Source organism: Pleurodeles waltl, chromosome 6, assembly GCF_031143425.1.
Source record: "Pleurodeles waltl isolate 20211129_DDA chromosome 6, aPleWal1.hap1.20221129, whole genome shotgun sequence".
NCBI classification, from domain to species: Eukaryota; Metazoa; Chordata; class Amphibia; order Caudata; family Salamandridae; genus Pleurodeles; species Pleurodeles waltl.
The window spans coordinates 1,356,616,799-1,356,639,141 of NC_090445.1; positions in this window are offsets into that span (position 1 = coordinate 1,356,616,799).

The following is a 22,343-nucleotide window of genomic DNA, read 5'->3' on the forward strand; positions in this document are numbered from 1 at the left end:
TGGACTTTCTTCCATCATCACCCCACCCCCTTGCACTTGCCCCTCAATCAGGAGAGTCTAATTTTCTGGTAGGGGTCTTGGCAAGTGTCTCTGGCTTCTTTCTGGATCACAGGGAACTTTTGTGGGGTGGTTCTCCTTCTGCAGAGGGGGGTGCTGGTGGCTTGTTAGTCCTGTGGTGGGGCCTCCTGGCCACTAGCGGCAGCAGAGGTGGAAGGCTTTTCAGATGTCTGGCTAGTGGCAGGGGCCCGCTGTTGTGTAACTGCCTCCCTCATAATGGTGGCCATGTCTGTCAGTACCCCTGTTATGGAGATCAGGGTGTTGTTGATGGCCTGCAAGTCCTCCCTGATCCCCTGGTACTGTCCTTCCTGCAGCCACCTGTTCTCCTGCACATTGTCCAGGATCTGGCCCATCGTGTCTTGGGAATGTTGATAGGCCCCCAGGATGTCTGCAAGTGCCTCCTGGAGAGTCAGTTCCCTGGGCCTGTCCTTCCCCTGGCACACAACAGTCCTCTCAGTGTCCCTTGTGGCCTGTGCCTCTGTCCCCTGAACCAACTGTGTGCCCACTGCCACTTACCCCAGGTCCCTGATTGTCTTGGGTATGAAGTGTGGCCTGGGGTCCCTGTAGAGGTGGACACACTGCTGATTGACGTGTCCTGGGCACAGAGGTGTGAGTACACTGGGTGGGTGCTGTGGTGATGGGGGATGCTCTGTAGTGCTGTGTGACTGGGCCTGGGTAACCAGCTGTCCAGAGGTTCCTGATGGGCCAGGTAGGCCATCCAGATCCAGAAGACCAAAACTGCTGTCATCACTGTGGGCCTCTTCAATTGGGGGACTGGATATTGTTGGCACCTCCTCTCTGCTGACATTGGCTGGGGTACATTTGGGATGTAAATTATGTGTTATGGTTTCTGTGTCTGACATATTGTGCATCCATGGCTTGCCCTCTTTGGTTGTATTTGCCCTGGCAGCTTTCACTTGTGTATGTTGGTGTATGGTGGGATACTCAGTTCTCTATGGTGTGAATGCTTTAGTGATGATTGTCCATACAGGGCTGTCAGTGGTGTCCATCCATTGGTACAGCTTGCAGGGCTTGGCATTGGGATAAGTGAGATGTGATGGTCAGGTGTGTGGGAGGTGGTGGAGTGATGCGAGTGATGGTGAGGGTGGGTGTAGGAAAGTACAGTCTTGCCTGGCATGTTACCCCCATTTTTACTTATATGTAGGTTTGTTTTTGCCTGTGTCACTTGGATCCTGCTAGCCAGGACCCCAGTGCATCCTAAGTTGTGCCCTATATGTGTTCCCTGTGTGCTGCCTAACTGTATCACTGAGGCTCTGCTAACCAGAACCTCAGTGTTTATGCTCTCTCTGCTTTTAAAATTGTAACTGCAGGCTAGTGACTAATTTTACCAATTCTGATTGGCACACTGTAACACCCTTATAATTCCCTAGTATATGGTACCTAGGTACCCAGGGTATTGGGGTTCCAGGAGATCCCTATGGGGTGCAGCATTTCTTTTGCCACCCATAGGGAGCTCAGACAATTCTTACACAGGACTGCCACTGCAGCCTAAGTGAAATAATGTCTGCGTTATTTCACAGCCATTTTACACTGCACTTAAGTAACTTGTAAGTCACCTATATTTCTAACCCACACTTAGTGAAGGTAAGGTACAAAGTTACTTAGTGTGAGGGCACCCTGGCATTAGCCAAGGTCCCCACACATTGTTCATGGCAAATTCCCCAGACTTTGTGAGTGCGGGGACACCATTACACACGTGAACTAAATATAGATCAATACCTATGTGTAGCTTCACAATGGTAACTCCAAACATGACCATGTAACATGTCTAGGATCATGGAATTGTCACCTCAATACCATTCTGGTATTGGGGAGACAATTCCATGCATCCCCGGGGCTCCAGCAGGGACCACGGGTACTGCCAAACTAGCTCTCTGGGGTTTTCTCTGCAGGTACCGCTGCTGCCAACCCTCAGACAGGTTTATGCCCCCCTGGGGCCTGGGCAGCCCAGTGCCAGGAAGGCAGAACAAAGGATTTCCTCTGAGAGCAGCATGGTACACCCTCTCCCTTTGGAAATAGGTGTTACAGGCTGGGGAGGGGTAGCCTCCCCCAGCCTCTGGAAATGCTTTGAAGGGCACAGATGGTGCCCTCCTTGCATAAGCCAGTCTACACCGGTTCAGGCAACCCTTGTCCCCTGCTCTGGCGTGAAACTGAACAAAGTAAAGGGGAGAGACCACTCCCCTGTCCATCACCACCCTAGGGGTGGTGCCCAGAGCTCCTCCAGTGTGCCCCAGACTTCAGCCATCTTGCTTTGTAAGGTGTGGGGGCAGGTCACATCAGAGACCCCTCCTTATAGGCCCATACCTGATAAGGTAGCCAATCCCCCTCTCAGGGCTATTTAGGGTCTCTCCTGTCGGTTATCTTCAGATTCTGCTTGCAAGTTTCCTTCAGGAATCCTCTGCAACTACTTCATCATCCTCTGACCTCGGATCAACTGCAGCCTGCTCCAGGAACCACAGTAATTGCAACAAAGTATCCACAAGGGATACTTTTCTTCTGCAAACTCAGCTCAAAGTCAGCAACTGCAACATTTTCCACAGTGTGTATGCTCTGGGGACTCCCTGTCTTCATCCTGCACCAGAAGGACCGAAGAAATCTCCTGTGGGGTGAGAGTCACTCCCCTGCTCCAACAGGCACCTTCCAAGACGACGACCGGTACACTTGGACTCCTCTCACAGTGACGAGCATGCTCCTAAGGACACAGAGGTTAGACATCATCAACATAGAATGCCCTGAGGTCGTGCTGAAGCAATTTAGAGGAGGTAAGACCTTGTCTTCCCAGACAGCGACAGTACCCCTGTGTACTGCATCTTCGTAACCTCCTGAGGCATCTGTGCACTATTTGCAAAATTCCTTCATGCACAGCCTGGCCCAGGTCCCCAGCACTCCATCTTGCAAAGCTCAACTTGCTGAGTTGTTCTCCGGCTGCGTGGGACCTTCCTATGTTGTGCTGCACCAACCATGTTTTGCACCTCCTTTGTCCCCATGTCCTGGGACTCCAAGGGGTGCCAGCTGGCATCCTGAGGGCTCTCTAAAGTGCTGTGAGCCCCCTCTTCCTCCTCACATAGAGTTTGGGCCCTCAGGTCCCTCCTGCGTCCACCCAGCACCTTTTTGATGCAAAATGCACTTTTGTTTTAACCAAGGCTTGTTGGCGATTTCCAACACAAAATCACATCTGCAACGATCTTCACGTCGTGGGACATCCATTGCATCATGCCAGAACACACTGGCATCTTCCTAGGGTGAATTCCTGCAGTCTTCGACTAACCGAGGACTGTTCTTTTGCAGCCTCTTCTGCGTTGGCGGGGGTTCCTCTCCTTCCTGGAACTTCTTTCAACTTCTGGACTTGGTCCCCTTCCTTTGCAGGTCCTCAGGTCCAGGTATCCAGCAGTTGATGTTCGTAGATTTGGTTGGTTGCTGCAGAATCCCAATCACGAGGTGTAGTGTGTCCTAAGGAAACTTGCAGTACTTTATTTCTGCTTTTATGGGCTCTTGGGTGTGGTAATTTACTTACCTTTACTGTATTCTTACTCTCCCAGCGATTCCGCACACACTACACTTGTCTTGGGGGGAATTTGTGATTCGCATTCCACTTTCTTAGTATATGGTTTGTGTTGACCCTAGACCTATTTTCTCCCATTGCATTCTGTAGCATTTCTAATTGTTTGCATTGTTCTATGACTATTTACTTGTCTAAATTTGGTGTCTAGTGTTTATATTGTGTATAATACTTAACTCTAAAAGGAGTATTGTCTCTAAGATATTTTTGGTACTGTTTCACCCAAATAAATACCTTTCTTTTTAGTAACACTGAGTATTATCTTTACTTGTGTATAAGTACTGTGTAACTATAAGTGGTATTACATGAGCTTTGCATGTCTCTTAGTTCTGCCTAAGCTGCTCTGATTTAGCTATCTCTATCAGCATAAGCTGCTAGAACGCTACTACTTCCCTAATAAGGGATAACTGGATATGATAGAAGGTGCAATTATCCAAGGTACCCACCACAAACCAGGCCAGCCTCCTAGAGCTACATGCTATACAACAGCGCTCTCTCTCTTCTACTGAGGTTTCTGCTATGCTAACACTTTCTATTTCCCAAGAAGTTACTAGAATTTCCTTTAGTTTAGTTTAGGGGACATAGATTAATTTAATGTCTCCAATGATTTAGCAAGAGGATTGTAGCTTGTATTCCGATCGTTAGATCTTATTTCTTATCTTTTGTATTGCCTCAACTAAAAGTCTCATATTCTCACACAGATTAACTTCATTTAATGCTTTACTTCACCTTTGGTAATGCTTTACTTATGCAGAATGTTTTTAGATACATTTACATTAGTGTGGCTCTACATTTGTAATAAACATTTGCATTTTACTCTCCACCTCCTATATTTAATGTATGACCAAATAGGTCACACTGTTAATTGAATCAAAAGGTTGGTTTTAACTCTTCTTAACCCTTCAAGCATCCTAGAAAGGTGAGTTGGAAGAAGAAAAAATAAAACAAAAGCCCAGAGTGTCATGAAATGGTAGTGGAGTGAAAATGATTAGGTCTGGAAATAAAGAGAGCTAGTACCCTTTACTCTAGATTAGTTAGTCCCAAAAGCCCAGTCCCTAGTGCCCATTTCCAGAATTTGGAAGATCAGCAGAGTTCTGGAGATTCCAACTAGAGATGTACGAGTGGAAGACTGAATAATAATAGTGTCCTGAATTGCAGTGGCTCATGCTTAGCTTGTGGCGCTTTGTGGAATTTGGATGTTGTTTAATGAACATGTTGTAAATGTTGTATGAGTGTGGTGTTTAGTAAACAAAGTTGAAGTTATTATCGGTCCTGAGATGACCTTAGATCCAGGGATAGTATTAAAATGTGTAGAAGACACTATTTTGTAATTGTCTGCTAAGTTTGGTGGTGCTTTTCGTGAGACGTCATCAATGGCACAATTGAGATAGTTAACATTTTCTGAATGTGAGGTGTGGTTGGCATTTCAGATCTTAAAATGCCTGATAAATCGGTACCAATCTGAATGATACCCCGAAGGTCGATTTTTCATTAGAAGCGATTGGCTGCTTTAACTCTTGTGTGATTGGATACTGCCAATTATTTAGTGGAGCAGAGAAAAGTAATTTTATTGCATTTTGTTATACTTGCTTTGTATTGAAAAGAGTGCATGCATGCAGATTTTAAAGGAAGGTGAACAGCTCCAATGAGTGAAGTTGATGTCACAGCGTGCCACACTGATTTTGGCCGGTTGGTGCAGTGCCGCACTGGTATTGGGTGTTTACATCACAGAGTGTTGCACAGCAATTGGCTGTTGCTGGTGAACTAAAACTGTGGAAAAATAGTTATTTCCTGATCTAGAACAAAATTCTATCATTGAATACTGATATTTGATACAAAAATGAATTGTTTTAGGATCATACAAGATTTGTTTAGAGGAGATGTAGCTGTACCAATTAGAGAAGGAGAAGATGTGCCACATGAAGATACAAGAGGTTGTTATATGACAATAGATGTAGGGCTCCACGCGTATTTGGCTTGCTTAATAGCACAACATCATGGAAAATGGGGCTGCATTGTGATTTCCATGTTATGGCACCCTGTGATCTGAGAATTATTAAAAACTTGAGGAGGGTATTATACAAGATGAAACCACCTTCTACACCTGCACAATATGAGGCGCTAAATGCTTGGAAATATGCTGCTCATGCTAGAGAGAAAGAGAAATATCAGGGAAGAGCTTGAAAAGCAGCTCATATGTATGCAAGTGCAAAATGGGATGCTGAACAAAAGAAGTGAAGAACTGGGAGTTAGATAGTACCCTTCCTTAACGCGTGAAGCATTGGAGGGTGAGAAAGAAAACAAAAAGGACAAGAAAGTAAAAGATGAAAAGTGAAAGGAAGCAGATAATTTGAGTGAGATCAGTGACAGTGATTCTGGTGATAGCCTTCTAGATATGTTATTGTCTGAACGTCCACCTCCTTGTAATGAGAATCAAGTGGGGGGTAGAGATAGCACTAATGGTGAAATACAGCTTATAATTTCGGCATCCTTTGTGCAGCAAGCACTCCAGGCAATGCTGCAGTAAGATCTGATACAAGAGGATTTGTTCCTCAGGTCCCAAGGAACACAAGCTCTCCATGTGGGGTGAATGCTGACTTGACTTTGAGTCATATAGGGTGTGGTTCCATATGCAGACTTCAGGGAATACCAAATTCTAGTATACTTGTATGGAACCCACCTTGGAAGTACAGTAGCGGTACACATAGAGATGGGAATATGTCAAAAGTCTCTACAGCGTCACGGAGTCCCAGTGCCAAGGTGATTAACGAGTGGGTGAAAGCTTTTAATTCTCCTTAAAGTGATTGTGAGAGTTCTGAGTTGAGTCAGGGTTGATATAGTCGCCTGCGAGAGAGAACATGGTGGTAGTGACTAAACTGAAGTTAGAATTGGGCAAGATGATTATTGGAACTCTTGAAATGGCTCGCTTAGACTCTTACCAAGAGCATGAGCTTGTATACATCTGTACGGATGCAGGACAAGTTTATAATAAATTATCTGAGCTGGCTCAGAAATATGAGATAGTCTTGACCATGACCAAAGCTTTACAGAGGAGTTACTGTGTTTGTGTCTGTTTTAATGAGGGAGACATACCCTGTACGAGAACTTCAGGGAATAAAATACATATTAAAGAACTAATTCAGAACATTCGGAAATGAAATGAGTGACATAAATGGTAAAGTCGATGGATGAGAAAGAAAGAAAGAACCAAAAAGACAGATGGAAAACCACCTTCTTATGTAGAAACAGGGGCGAGCATGTGAAATTTCCCATTGAGAGGACTGTCAAGTGAAGATTATGTTCATGTGCATTGGAGCAGAAGTGATATTACATCATTCACTAATGACTTCCCAAAGTTGAGGGAGAGGCAAGTAGAGTGGTACAAGTACGCTGAGTGATTTGTAAAGATTTCACAAGTATTGTGAGTCGATTTGAATACACTGCTTTACATTGTGGTTCTGAGTGACTTGTGGATAGAGTGTAAGATAGCCATTGGTAGCCTGAGAAAGATCTGATGAGAGACCCAGTGAAAAAAGGCCCTTCACCATTGGTGATAAGAAAACATGAGCAGTTGATGACATTTTTTAAGTTGAAGATGTCACCCACATGTATTGATTGGATTAAGATAGACAGGATGACTCAGGAACCCCAGGAGAGTGTTGCAGGCAATCAAGCAGTATAGTGGAAACACTTAAACAGAAGGATATGGGACATTTTGCATTGAGGCTTGTGACAGGATTGAGACCTGAAATTAGCATGATGATTCTGTAGCATTTGATTTGTTGGCAGAATGAATTAGTTGTTGGGATATTGAGAAATGCAAATTATTACAGTGATTAAATAGAGATAAAACGGAAGAAACTGAAGGAGAAGTTAATAATTAAACAGTTGAAGGCTTTTCAGTGATGTATACAGAACCAGCCTTTTGTATGTTGGTTCTATTCAAGGAGTGAATCAGCAGGAAGCTACTGCAATGCAGGACGGAAGTGTAGGTGTCCCAATAGATCCAAGTACAGAGATGGATGTGGGTAGACCGAAGAAGACAACTCCTTGTCATTATTGCAACAAGCTGGGGCATTAGAAGTGGTAATGTTGTCTTAATCCAGCTAAGTAGTTCAAGAATTCAGGGTTACCACAGCCCAAGAATAACAGCTCCTACAGATGAAAAATGTGCAGAGACAGAGAGTGCAGAATTTCACGGTACCACAAGCTCCAAAAATGCAATCCCACAACCCACAATGCTACAGTGAAATGTGAATGGCCATAGATCAAATTCTAATTAAGTTTGAAACATGAATTTCAATGCATTTCAGGTCAATAATCCATTTCAACAGTACCTTGTGTTTGAGACATCCAAGAACTATGACTCCAATCAGTCAGACTGACGGTGTTAGAGAGGGAGAGGAAGATTGCCTGCTTGGTACAGACTTGGAGATAGAAAAGAGTGGTCTATTTGTAGATGCCCGTGAGGAGAATCGAGCAATGCTTCCATGTGTTCACAACGGGAAACATCCTAAACAACTAGGTCTAAACCACTACTTGCCTGAACCACTAATGCTAAACAACTAAAAAGGCTCTACAACTAAGTACTGAACAACTACTGTCTAAACAACAATTGTGCCTGAATAACAATTGCCTGAACAACTAATTTTAAGGTAAGGTTTTCCTTTTGGTTTTTATGGTTTATTAGTTGTTTAGAATATTTATATATATATTAGTTGTTCAGGCAATTGTTATTTAGACACAATCGTTGTTCAGACAGTAGTTGTTCAGTACTTAGTTGTAGAGACTTTTTAGTTGTTTAGCAGTAGTGGTTTAGGCTATAGTTGTTTAGGACCTAGTTGTTCTGTCACATATTCGTTCACAACACTTAACTTCAATGCTGCTTTTAAAAATACTTCTCAAGCTGTCTTTGAAAAATAGTCTTGTTTCACGGGTTTCTCAGGATCAACGAATGTCTTTCGTAACGCACCAAAAGGTCACTAACCTCAAGAAGGGTGAAAACAGAGAGAAGAGAGAGGAATTACTCAGAAACCGACTTCTAGAATGTTTAGATTATTTAAGGAAGATGGAAAACTGCTCGTAAATTCTCCAGCCGCTGTGAAAGTAATCTACTCCAGAGAGGAAAGCTCTGATGAAGCTTCGCACTGAAAAGACAACTCCTGAAAGAATCACGAAACTCCAGCTGAACCAGGAACACATGCGAGCGAAGGAAGACGTGAATCCAAGCACAGAAAACACCTTGGCTGCTTTGTTTGTAGACTGATGTGCAACGTGAGAGGTGTGAATGCTGTGCTGGTGATGAATCATCAGACACGTGCTGGTGATGAGTCATCAAACTCTTCTGATGATTCATATGAAGGAATTGGATGTCTCCATAAACTGCTGGGCATACAGTTCACAAATGGGACAACACTTGCTTTTATCAATATAAACAAACATGCAATGTAATATTTGGTCTTCAGGCGGAAGATCGTTTTCCTCACAAGTTACAGGGAAGTGCTGTGCTGTAAACACATTCATGACATGTTTCTTTATATATGCTGATTTATTTTGCGAGGGCGCAGCAAGAAGCATGCGTGTGTGAGTGCGAGTCCTAACACCTGAGATCCTAGCTGGCATTACCCTGGTAATTGAATTTATGATTCATCAAGGTATTCTAAAGGAGATTATGGGGAGTTCATGCAGTTCACCCTTTTTACGGACTTACAGAAGTCTACTGGTAAATATTGCATTATCAAGATTGTCAAGGTTGTCCTGTGGTACAGAATCCATCTGTGATTTTGTTTCAGATTCCATGTGAGGAGGAGTGTTTTACTGTTATTGATTTATGCCAAGCTTTCTTCTCTATACCCTTATGTGAGGACACTCAGGGACATATTTATACTTTTTGACGCAAAACTGCGCTAACGCAGTTTTGCGCCAAAAAAATTAGCGCCGGCTAATGCCATTCTGAAGCGCCATGCGGGCGCCGTATTTATTGAATGGCGTTAGCCGACCGGCGCTGCCAGGTGTGCGTGAAAAAAAACGACGTACACCAGGCAGCGCCGGCGTAGGGAAAAATGGCGTTTGGGCGTCCCAAAATGGGGCAAGTCAGGCTGAGGCAAAAAAATCGTCTTAACCTGATTTGCGCCATTTTTTTGGGGCGCCCAGACGCCATTAACATGACTCCTGTCTTAGCAAAGACAGGAGTCATGCCCCCTTGCCCAATGGCCATGCCCAGGTGACTTATGTCCCCTGGGCATAGTGGCATGTAGGGGGGCACAAATCAGGCCCCCCCATGCCACAATTTTTTTAAAAAAAATACTTACCACAACTTACCTTTTCTTCCCTGGGATGGGTCCCTCCATCCTTGGGTGTCCTCCTGGGGTGGGCTAGGGTGGCAGGGGGTGTCCCTGGGGGCAGGGGAGGGCACCTCTGGGCTCATTCTGAGCCCACAGGTCCCTTAACGCCTGCCCTGACCCAGGCGTTAAAAAGAGGCGCAAATGCGGGGTTTTTTGCCCCGCCCACTCCCGGGCGTCATTTTTGCCCGGGAGTATAAATACCACGCACATGCCTGGGAGTCATTTTTTAAGACGGGAACGCCTACCTTGCATCTCATTAACGCAAGGAAGGTGTTCACGCCAAAAATTAACGCTAACTCCATGAACTTTGGCGCTAGACGCGTCTAACGCCAAAGTATAAATATGGAGTTAGTTTTGCGTCGAATTTGCATCGAAAAAAACGACGCAAATTCGGCGCAAACGGAGTATAAATATGCCCCTCAGTTCCTCTTTGCATTTCAGCAATCTTGTTTTGGCATGGTGCCAAGTCCCCACAATAGTTCATGAAGAGTCTTTCCATTTTCAAACTACTTCTTAAGAAGAATCTGGAGTCTTTTCCATGCCTTACAATTCAATCGTGGTCCAATATATCGGCGACCTACTGGTAGTGTTGAATACCCAAGAAGCCTGTAAGCAAGATACTATTGCATTATTCAATCGACTGGCTGAGAATGGAGATAAAGGGGGTCATTCTGACCTCGGCGGTAAAAGGCCCTTACCGCCGGTCAGAAGTCCGCCATTCTACCGCCGCGGCCGCGGTAAACCGCCACGGTCATTCTGACCACCAACTGTGAAACCGCCAAAAACCCGACATCCAAGGAAGGCCGCCCCATCAGCGGGCCGCGGAAAACTGGAAATGACCAAACCTCCACCGTCACGCCAACACAAACACGCCCATGCCATTCTGACCCACAAATCCACGCGGCGGTCTTTCAACCGCGGTATTCCATTGGCGGTACACACCGCCGCGCTCAAAATACACACACAGCTCCAAAACACTGCCACATTGGCCAATTCGAATTACACACACCTGATACACATACACACAACACTCCCACACATCCAATTAACTATAAAACACACACCCACATCACCCACAAACCCCCACTAGTTGGAAATTGGAGAGAAGGCGATAGAGAGAGAGATAGAGAGAGCGAGCACAGCAATCGAATACCCCAAAACACACAGGAACACAACTTCATCACCCACACCACATTTACGCACACATCACCACACATCACCACGCACATCACCACAAACACCACCCCACACCTCATCCACACCACCCCATGGCACCCCAAAGACACCCCAGGTTCTCGGACCAAGAACTCAGGGTCATGGTGGAGGAAATTATAAGGGTTGAGCCCCAGCTCTTCGGCACACAGGTGCAGCACACCACTATAGCAAGGAAGGCTGAGCTATGGCAAAGCATCGTAGACAGGGTCAACGCTGTGGGACAGCATCCCAGAAACCGGGAAGACATCAGAAAGCGATGGAATGACCTACGGGGGAAGGTGCGCTCGATGGTGTCGCGACACAACATCGCTGTGCAGAAGACTGGCGGCGGACCCCCACCCACTCCACCCCAATTCACAGCATGGGAGCAAGAGGTAGTAAACATCATGCATCCTGATGGCCTCGCTGGAGTACACGGAGGAATGGACTCTGGTAAATCGAATCTCAACTACTTCACCCTCCCAACCACCAGCATGCCAACCTACACCCCCCCCTCACCCCCAATCTCAACCCCCCAGCACACAACCTCCCTGCCAATGTCTCACCAGCACAACCCACCCTAAACCACACCAACCCCTGAATGCCAACACAAACCATAGACAGCCACCACCAAAGCATGACCATTGCACATACCCATACACCCCCCCCCACCACCCTCACAACACCTCCCACAAGGGAATGCCAACACACCGCCACGGAGGGTCCAGATTTGTCCATCCCACCCCCAGAACAGGCCCCCAGCGAGGACAGCAGCTCTGTCGACCTAGAACCTGATGACCAGCCCGGACCATCGGGGACCTCTGGACAGTCGGTTCCCCACACACAGACACAGGCCACAGCAGACCCAACCCCCTCTGGGAACCCCAGCACAGCTCCCACCCAGTGGGCCCATGCCTCTGTCTCCAGGACGCGTCAATCAGCGGTGTGTCCGCCACTACAGGGCACCCAGGCTGACCCAACACCCCAACAACAACAGGGACCTGGGGGCAGTGGTAGTGGGCACACCGTCCAGGGGACAGAGGCCCGGGGAAACAGGGCAACTGGGAGGGCTGCTGTGCGACAGGGGGGGGAGGACAGGCGCAGGGAACCGACTCACCAAGAGGCCCTCACCACCATCATGGGAGCATATCACCACTCCCAGGAGACGATGGCGACGGTACTGGCCAGGTTCACCGAGATCCAGGCACAGCAGGAGGAACGCTACATGGGGTTCAGCAATGAACTCAGGAACATCGCTACCGCCATGGGGACCATAGTCCAGGCCCTCAACCGGATAGAAAACACATTGCGGGACACTGTGGCACCACAAAGGGCCCCTGTCACTAGCCAGGAACAGCCTACCACCTCCGCCGGCGCTAGTGGTCAGGAGGCCCCCACACAACGACGGGCCACCAGAACCCCACCTCCTGCCGAAGAACAACCACCCCGCAAGAGGAACCTGAGATCTCACAGGAAGACAGAGTAGGATGCCAACACCCCCGCCAGCATAAGATACCCCCTGATGTCATCCCACTGTCCCACAGTGTCACCCTGTCCAACCTTGAACTGCCCCTGCTCCATCCTTCCACAGGCATATGGAAAATGCCCCTGTGAAACTGAGAACTGGGCTTTGCCATGGACATAACCCCACCCTCACCCATCACCGTTTTAATATGATGTACCAATATCTAGCACTAAAAATAAAACCCTCATTGCACTGAAATCATTCAGGAGTCAGCCTGTATTATTTACAAATGTATAACACATTATTGATCAATAATGTTCTGTTATTTTTGTGATGACAACATACCGATGTCAATAAGCATTAGTCCATGGGCTAACCAAGCAGAAGTCACGCAGTGGGACATACAGCACTGAAAAGGGAAGGGAAAATCAAACATTAGTATAAAAGAACTGGGGGGAAATACACAAAGTAAAGATGCAGGGGGCTTTCAGGAAATGTTAAATGGCGTGGGTGATTCTTACCTGTGTGCTACTGAAAATACTGTTGGATAACTCTGTCCCGGTTGTCTGTGTCGTCCTCTTAATCTTCCTCCTCTTCACTCTCCACAGGCTCCGCAGCTGCTTCAACACCACCATCTGGACCATCGTCCTTCAGGAAAGGCACCTGACGTCGCAATGCCAGATTGTGAAGCATACAGCAGGCCACGATGATCTGGCACACCTTCTTTGGTGAGTACATCAGGGATCCCCCTGTCATATGCAGGCACCTAAACCTGGCCTTCAGGAGCCCAAAGGTTCGTTCTATGACCCTCCTAGTTCGCCCATGGGCCTCATTGTACCGTTCCTCTGCCCTGGTCCGGGGATTCCTCACTGGGGTCAATAGCCAAGGCAGGTTGGGGTAACCAGAGTCACCAATTAGCCACACACGTTGTCTCTGTAGCTGATCCATCACATAAGGGATGCTGCTATTATGCATCACATACGTGTCATGCACTGACCCAGGGAACTTGGCATTCACATGGGAGATGTACTGGTCAGCCAAACAGACCACCTGGACGTTCATAGAATGGTAACTTTTCCTGTTTCTGTACACCTGCTCATCGTCTTTTGGGGGTACTAAAGCCACATGGGTCCCATCAATGGCACCAATTATGTTGGGGATATGTCCAAGGGCATAGAAATCACCCTTCACAGTGGCCAAATCAACCTCCTCAGGTAATACAATGTAGCTCCGCATGTGTTTCGTCAGGGCAGACAACACTCTAGACAAAATTTTTGAAAACATAGGCTGAGACATTCCAGATGACATGGCCACTGTTGTCTGGAAGGAGCCACTTGCCAAGAAATGGAGGACTGACAGAACCTGCACTAGAGGGGGAATTCCTGTGGGTTGGCGGATGGGGGACATCAGGGCTGGCTCCAGCTGGGCACACAGTTCATGTATAGTGGCTCGGTCAAGTCGGTATCGTAGTATAATATGGCGTTCTTCCATTGTCGACAGGTCCACCAGCGGTCGGTACACGCGAGGATTCATCCTTCTCCTCGCAAGTCCCAGCGGACGGTGCCTAGGAAGGACAACATGGAGCACAGAGTCAAGCAAATCACAGGTACGTAACCACAGCATGCCTAGCACACGATTATCTATGTATTGAAAGGCGTGTATGTGTGGCAATGCAAGGCCTAGGCCTGTGTGACGCAGTACAAATTATGCCATGTGGGCCCTTGAAATGGCGGCTGCCTGACCTGTGAAGTGGGACAATGGGATGTGAGGTCAATGCACTGGCGTGGCACACCGTGGCGGTAGGCGGTCGAAGACCGCTATACGAAGCCGCATTGGTTAACATTGAAGCCTATGGGTTTCAGGAGCCAATGAGGAGGTGCGCCGGCGGTCGCGGTACGCACCACGGCGGTACGCACCGCCGCGGGCGTGACCGCCATTTTCTATCTGCTTAATCACTCGATACCTGATCATCCACAGGAGAGGACCTATACTTCAAGTGCTGCTGTGACCTCGGTCTGGAAGTGACAATGGCTGCTGCGACTGGGGAAAGGGCCCCTGCCTTCACGTCTGAGGAGTTGGAGAAACTTGTGGATGGGGTCCTCCCCCAGTATGCGTTACTCCACAGTCCTCCAGACCAACAGGTAAGTACACTGGGTGCACATTGAATGGGCTATGCCTGTGTGGCGTGGGGTGGATGTAAGTTGCTGGGGTGGGGGGCGAATGAGGAGTGCAACGCACGACAGATGAGAGCATGTGCCATATGGCAAGGTTGGGGAGGGGGAGCCAATCACATCTAACATGCAGAAAATTAATGGATTTTTCCTTCCCACCCTGTACATGTCAAATAGGTCAGCGCCCATCAGAAAGTGGACATTTGGCGTGCCATCGCCAAGGAAGTCCGGGCCCTGGGGGTCCACGTCAGACGGGGCACCCACTGCCGCAAGAGGTGGGAGGACATACGCCGCGGAACCAGGAAGACCGCCGAGTCACTGCTGGGGATGGCCTCCCAACCTAGGAGGGGTGCCAGTCGTACCCTGACCCCCCTGATGTCCCGGATCCTGGCGGTGGCCTACCCTGATTTGGATGGGCGCTTGAGGACATCACAGCAGACACAAGGGGGTGAGTATCAGCACATTCTGCTATCTTTATGCGCAGTGGAGGCGTCTAGGTGGGGGAGGAGGGTTGTGGGTGACATTAGGCCAGGGCGCTTTCTGTAGTGTAGTCCTCTCCTTTAGGCATGGCCCTGTGCTCCCGGCCCCCACCTCTGTAGGGTGACAAGTACAGCTATCGATGGTCCTGCATCACACATGTGCGCGTTTGTCATCTCTAGACCTGTTGTCCTAGTCAGAAGTAGTGAGTAGTGTACCCCGAATGCGCGGCTTAGTGCATGAGGCTCCTGTGTCGGTCCTCTCCGCCAATGGTGTTAACATTGCATGCACTCAACCTGGTCTTCGTTTTTCTCCCCCCACCCTTCTTCTTCATCTTCTTGTGCATGTGTGCATTAGCATCATCAGGCGGAGGAGAATTGGCATCGGAGCACGAGGGAGCTGCAAGTCACAAGGCCCCGGTGGGCCCAGGAACAGACACCGAGGGCACCAGTGATCCGGAGGGCGAGGGGAGCACCACAACGGGGACCAGTGGTGACACCAGCGACACCGACACGTCCTCGGATGGGAGCTCCCTAGCGGTGGCGGCAACATCCGTGCCCCCCGCCTCTACAGGTACAGCCGCCACCCCGGGCACCAGCTCCGCCCTCCCAGCAGCCCCTCAGCCTTCGCTCCGTGCCCGCTCGCCCAGGAAGGCAGGCGTCTCCTTCGCCCCAGGCACCTCAGCCCCTGCCCCTGTTACCCCTGCTGCCCTCAGTGAGGAGGTCATTGACCTCCTGAGGACCATCATTGTTCGGCAGACTACCCTTTTGAATGCCATCCAGGGGGTAGAAAGGGAGGTGCATCGGAGCAATGCCTACCTGGAGGGCATTCATTCGGGTCAGGCTGCCCATCAACGATCGTTCAATGCTCTGGCCTCAGCACTGACGGCAGCCATTGTCCCTGTTTCCAGCCTCCCTCTTCTGACTGCCTCCACCCTGTCTCTGTCTCCTCTTCCTCAGCCTATCCCATCCACACCATCAGACCAGCCTGCACACACCTCAACACCCAAGGGCAGCTCATCCAGACACAAGCACCACAGAACCCACAAGCATTCACGCAAGCAACACCCAGATGCAGACATTCCAACAGTCACTACCACCTCTGTGTCCCCCTCCTCCTCGTCTCCCTCCTCCCTCCCTGTGACGTCTACACTCACACCTGCATGCACACCACCATCAGCCAGTGCTTCAATCACCAGCACACCCTCCAGTACAGTCCGCACACGTGCAGTCACCACCCCCACTACCATTTACACGTCCCCTGTGTCCTCTCCCACTGTGTCTGTCACCCCCTCTTCCAAGACACACAAACGCAGGCAGACACCCACCCAACAGCCATCCACCTCACGACAGCCTCCAGCACAAGCACCTGCACCCAAAGACAGCACACCTGACTCTCCTACAACCACATCCTCTTCCTCCACTCCCATCACCACTTCTCCTTCCCTTTACCTTGGTCCTAAAAAGATTTTCCTCGCTAATCTTAACCTCTTTCCCTCCACTGACCCACCCCCTCCATCTGCAAAGAGTCCCAAGAGCACCTCAGCCACCACCAGCCCAGCTTCGAGTGTCACTGTGGTGCATGGGTTCTGGAGTCCACCCTTTGCCAGCAGTGACACTTCAATCAGCAGCCAGGGGACAGCCAGCCCCCCCCAGGCAAGAGGACCAGGAAACTAAAGGGCCGCCGTGAGATGACTGACACGGCTGCCCCCAAGGAGCAAAGTTCGCCCACTTCACAAGCCACAACATCTAGGGGAGGCAAGGGCCCAAGAGCCTCATCTAAGGAGCGAAAGGGCAGCAGGGCGGAGAAGTCAGGCAGCAGCAGCGCGGAGCAGGAGGGCCCCACAAGCCCCATCCCGGGTGTTAGGGAGGACACCAAAGGGCCCAGGACTCCGTCACCGAAGGGTCCAGCAACAGCACGGTCGGAGGGCGACTGAGCAGGGAGTCCAGGCCAGGTCTAGCTCCCTTGACTTACTGGACGAGCACCGCTGAAGAGGGCCCCGCTGTGCAGAAGAGCACCGCTGAACTGGGCCCCGCCGTGCAGAAGAGCACCGCTGTAATGGGCCCCGCCGTGCAGAAGAGCACCGCTGAAATGGGCCCCGCCGTGAAGATAGGCACCGCTGAACTGGACCCCGCCGTGCAGAAGAGCACCGCTGAAATGGGCCCCGCCGTGCAGAAGAGCACCGCTGAACTGGGCCCCGCCGTCTCAAGCACCGCTCCGCTGGGCCCCGCCGTCTCAAGCACCGCTCCGCTCGGCCCTTCCTGTCAAGCACCGCTCCGCTGGGCCCTTCCTGTCTAGCACCGCTCCGCTGGGCCCCGCCGTCTCAGGCACCGCTCAACAGGGCCCTTCCTGTCAAGCACCGCTCCGCTGGGCCCTTCCTGTTAAGCACCGCTCCGCTGGGCCCTTTCTGTCAAGCACCGCTCCGCTGGGCCCCGCCGTCTCAAGCACCGCTCCGCTGGGCCCTTCCTGTCAAGCACCGCTCCGCTGGGCCCTTTCTGTCAAGCACCGCTCCGCTGGGCCACGCCGTCTCAAGCACCGCTCCGCTGGGCCCTTCCTGTCAAGCACCGATCCGCTGGGCCCCGCCGTCTCAGGCACCGCTCCGCTGGGCCCTTCCTGTCAAGCACCGCTCCGCTGGGCCCCGCCGTCTCAAGCACCGCTCTGCTGAGCCCTTCCTGTCAAGCACCGCTCCGCTGGGCCCTTCCTGTCAAGCACTGCTCCGCTGGGCCCTTTCTGTCAAGCACCGCTCCGCTGGGCCCCACAGTCTCAGGCACCGCTCCGCTGGGCCCTTCCTGTCAAGCACCGCTCCGCTGGGCCCCGCCGTCTCAAGCACCGCTCCGCTGGGCCCTTCCTGTCAAGCACCGCTCCGCTGGGCCCTTCCTGTCAAGCACCGCTCCGCTGGGCCCTTTCTGTCAAGCACCACTCCGCTGGGCCCCGCCGTCTCAAGCACCGCTCCGCTGGGCCCTTCCTGTCAAGCACCGCTCCGCTGGGCCCTTCCTGTCAAGCACCGCTCCGCTGGGCCCCGCCGTCTCAGGCACCGCTCCGCTGGGCCCTTCCTGTCAAGCACCGCTCCGCTGGGCCCCACCATCTCAAGCACCGCTCCGCTGGGCCCTTCCTGTCAAGCACCGCTCCGCTGGGCCCCGCCGTCTCAGGCACCGCTGAACAGGGCCCTTCCTGTCAAGCACTGCTATGCTGGGCCCTTCCTGTCAAGCACCGCTCCGCTGGGCCCTTACTGTCAAGCACCGCTCCGCTGGGCCCCGCCGTCTCAGGCACCGCTCCGCTGGGCCCGTCCTGCATGCACTGTTAACGGTTCACTGTGCCCACCATGCCTCCTCCTTGACCAGTGAAGACTGTAATCCACCTGATGGACTGTGGCTTTGCACTCCCCAGGATGGAACAGTGGGCAAACCACCCACTGTATAGACTTGAGAGACTGTGGCTTTGCACTCCCCAGGATGGAACAGTGGGCAAACCACCCACTGTATAGACTTGAGAGACTGTGGCTTTGCACTCCCCAGGATGGAACAGTGGGCAACCCACCCACTGTATAGACTTGAGAGACTGTGGCTTTGCACTCCCCAGGATGGGACAGTGGGCAACCCACCCACTGTATAGACTTGAGAGACTGTGGCTTTGCACTCCCCAGGATTGAACAGTGGCCATGGAGGCCCCTCGTGGATCTGGCGTCGTGGACTCATCTGGCTGAGGTGCCCCCCCTTCCCTTCCCCCTGAGGTGCCTGTAGTTTTTTCATCAGATGCCCCTGCAGTGTTCTCTCCAAAGGACTCAGGTCTCCTGTGTGGGCTTTGCCCTTGTGTTGTTACACTTTGGCCCACGGACACTTCAATTTTCTTTTGGTGTGCAGGACTAATTGCCTCGGTTATCCATTGCACTGTATATAGAATTATTTTGATATTGATTTTTTGGCAAGTTGACCAATACTTTTCAGAGGCTATTTTGTACATAAATGTTTATTCACAATTTAATTATGTCTTTGCATTTTTCAGGGGGGTTTGGGTGGTGTCACTGTGACTTGTTGCTCTGCATTGGTGTGTACATATTGGGGGGGTGGGAGTGTATCGCGTATGTGTGTGCCAGTAAGCTTTCCTCCTCCCCCCTCCCGTGTGTCATAGGTGCAGTATTCACCGTTGTCGTCTGCGCCGGAGTTCGTACTCGTGGTAGATGAGCAGGTAGACGAGAGCAGGTAGGATGTTTAATTCGGGTTCCATGCTGTCCTCCTTCCTCGTGGAGTGTGTAGAGGTGAGCGTTTTCCCGTTCGTAGTCTGTTTCTGCCGTGTTTTTATCGGCGGGGCTCCCGCCCCAGAAAAGGTGGCGGATTGGTGAGTTATGATACTGTGGGCGGTACATTGTCTGCCGCCTGTCTGTTGGCGGTGACCGCCGCGCTGTTTGTCTGTACCGCCGTGGCGGGCGGAGTGTTAATGTGGCGGTCTGTTTTGGCGGTTCCCGCCAGGGTCAGAATTCCATTTTGTGGACCGCCAGCCTGTTGGCGGGTTGGCCGCCGCTTTATCACCGACCGCCAGGGTTAGAATCACCCCCAAAGTGTCCTCAAACAAGTTGCAATACTGTCAGAAAGAGGTTCAGTATATTGAACATCACATTGAGAAAGGAGCAAGGAAAGTGTCTCAAGAGACGATTTTGGTAATTCTGAAAAGGAATCCACCAACTACCCAGAGAGAAGTCATATTGTTATCAGCAATGGTGGGTTTCTGTCATCAATGTGCACCCACCTTTTTCCTAGTGGCCAAGCCTATACAGAGGTTGAAAAATAAGGAAACAATGATGTGTCTGATCTGGTAACTTGGGATAACAATTGCATTATTGCCTTGTCGTCTTACTAAGTATGAGCAGACCATATTGCCTGCAGAAAATGTGATTGTCATAGGCTGTGCTTTTCTGAACCCTGCTACTTTTCTATCTATACCAGACAATGAAAATGATGACTGTGAAGTGGAGCATGACTGTCTCGATGTCACTGAACTATACACCAAGTCACACCAGATATATACAAGATGAGCGACCACCTGAGTCTGATTTTGAGCTGTATGTGGATGGCTCATGTTTTTTAGATTTGTTTACATTAGTTTGGCTCTAAATTTGTAATAGACTACAGTATTGAATTGTATTCATCACCTCATGGATCTAATGTGTGACAAATAAGTTACACTGTTAATTGTATTTAAAGGTTGATTTTAGCTCTCCTTTAAGCCTTCAGGCATCCTAAAAATGTCTGTTGGAAGAAGAGAAATTAAAACATGGGCTCAGAGTGTCATCAGTTCCTCACTAGTTAACTTCTTAGTTCTTATCTGTAGTGATGGCTGCTACCTCTCTCAATCTTCAGAAACCTTATTGCATGGCTTCCCTAAGTGTTTCTTTAATGTTGGTGATAGTACTGAGCTAGCTCTAACAGGGAAAACATCGTAATTGAGGCCCCATTAACAACTATTATGAATGAGGTGAACTCCAACTGTGAGATTATTCAGAAAAAATAGCCATCACAGGCAACTATACCAAAATAAATCACAAAGTTAGTGGTTTATCATAACTCATGAAAGACTGAAACCAGACCACCACCATGAAAAAAACTCATATTACAAAAATTAGCAGTAGTAACTTCTAAGCAATCTTTGGAGTTTGTATTTAATGTATTGAAGCAATGAAAACTAAACTTACGAAATCCTTGAGTCAGGACTCAGGAGAATATTAAGCATTTTAAGCAAAAGAAGGCCTAATTCAGAAAGCTTAACTTTTGGTGTTAATATACTGGTGTCAAAATATTAACTAGAAATATCAAGTTTTTGGTATAGTGTCACAGACGTATTGTGTGCAAAAATGTAGTTGACAAAAATATCAATGTTTTATGGCAAGAAATATTTTTTTAAGTTTCTTTGTGTTTGAATAAGATTTTAATTGTCCATGTTTTTATATTGTTAGCATAATTGTTGTTGATGTTTTTAAATATAGTTTGTAATTTATTTAAATTTTTCAATTAATTGTAAAATAGAAATTATAGTGTTGGAGCGGGTTATGGGGTTTGTAGGGGTGCAGGGTGGGGAGTTAATTAGGTATAAATTAGTTATATTTTTTAAATTAATATTAGTTACTTATTTGAATATTAATGGTCTGATTACGAGTTTGGTGGTCTGACTCCAAGACCGCAGTGGTGATCGCCATGTTGGTGGTCAAACAGACCGCCGTATTACGAGTCACCCAGCCAAGCCCGCCAAAAGACAGCCAAAATCCCGACTCCACCAGGACCCTGGAGGGTGGGAAGGAGGCAGCCCGATCCCCGGGACTCTCAGCCCAACAACCAACCACCAAACCTATTACAACTCAAAAATCACCATGGCGCTCTTGCCATCGCGGTCTTCCAATGGTGGTGAGAACCACGGAGCTCGGCGGTCCCCACAGTAATATAAAACAACACATTGGATAGATTTGAAAATAACACACCTGACACACATACACACTCAACATAACCACCAACCACTCTATAAAACACACCCCTTCACACCACAATCCTTTGCCTTCACAAAGCAGAACACAACAACTGTAATACAAGCAATAGGATAGGCACCACTGCATTTCACATAAGCTTCACATTCCACATCCCGACATCATCCCCCAAACACATATTTGCACACTATCACACACTTCATTGCATGCCACCCACTCATCATACAGCACCTACAAATGTATTTCTACCCATTCCCTCACTTTATATAGACTGCCATGTAACCACAAAAACATCCACGAATCACCGATCAGAAGTTAAGGCTCATGGTGAATGAAATAATTAGATTAGAGCCACATATATTTGGAGTTCAAGTTCGGCAGACTGCTATCACCTGGAAAATGGAAATGTGGCAAAGAATAGTTTAGAGGTATTTAAATGGATACTGAGTGGGTAGGACCGGACATGACAGCAATTCTAATGCTATAAGGCACTGGGTATGTCACTCCACTCAGCCACAACTGTTTACTCACCTACTAAGACCCTTCTCCCTTTACTCAGCTAATAAACTGTGCTCACCCGAGGGGA